Source organism: Wasmannia auropunctata, unplaced genomic scaffold (genome assembly GCF_000956235.1).
Source record: "Wasmannia auropunctata unplaced genomic scaffold, wasmannia.A_1.0 LD284814.1, whole genome shotgun sequence".
NCBI lineage: Eukaryota > Metazoa > Arthropoda > Insecta > Hymenoptera > Formicidae > Wasmannia > Wasmannia auropunctata.
In genome coordinates, this window is record NW_012078076.1 from 1 (window position 1) to 647 (window position 647).

The 647-nt window shown below is 28.4% G+C and overlaps 1 long non-coding RNA gene across 1 annotated transcript; it reads right to left on the minus strand.

Annotated features, from left to right (window-relative positions):
- Window positions 1–35: 35 nt before the first annotated feature.
- Window positions 36–254, minus strand: LOC105461547. Its single transcript, XR_975947.1, has 2 exons — window positions 204–254; window positions 36–115 (listed from the first exon to the last, which is right to left on the minus strand). It is a non-coding gene; the product is annotated as an uncharacterized LOC105461547 (long non-coding RNA).
- Window positions 255–647: the final 393 nt, after the last annotated feature.

Below are 647 nucleotides of genomic sequence, written 5' to 3' on the forward strand. Positions count from 1 at the left end.
ACGTGTGCTCTTCCGATCTATTTTCGTTGTATTAATATTTTAAAGGATTCTATATTTTTCTATTCTTTGTCAGATTGCATCACCCCTTTGCAACACATTTTGCGATCGTCTTAATCTGTAAAACATTTTTTTATTAATATCAATATAGAACAATTTTTGATACATAATATATTATTTAATAAGTGTATTGTTGGAATATTTACCGCTTTCAAGCCACATTTACCGCCATATTTTTTTAGTTTTTCCATCTAAAAAAAAATTTAATTCCGTTGATATAATAAAAAGGAAATATATTTTGGATGTCTAATTAAAATTATTTTAAAACATAAAGAAAGGGTATAGCGGGTTAAGGAGGTGATTTCGGGCCCCGCGCGTAATCGATCGTTATAGTGGGCAAAATGTCCACCCAGATAAAAAAAAATTTTGTGTCAAGTTTCATTTCAAAAGACCCACACAATTTCGAAATATCACAAGAGATGTGATTTTTTTGATATTTTTTTTCTCCGCCAAATTTGAATTAATCTTTACAAAAAAAATCATGATTACAAAGGCTATCCATATACATAAGTTTGAATTTGTTGTCGTTCTGTGCTGAAAATTCTGTTTATAAAAAAATCCAGAATATTTTAAATCGCATTTTCTCTAGA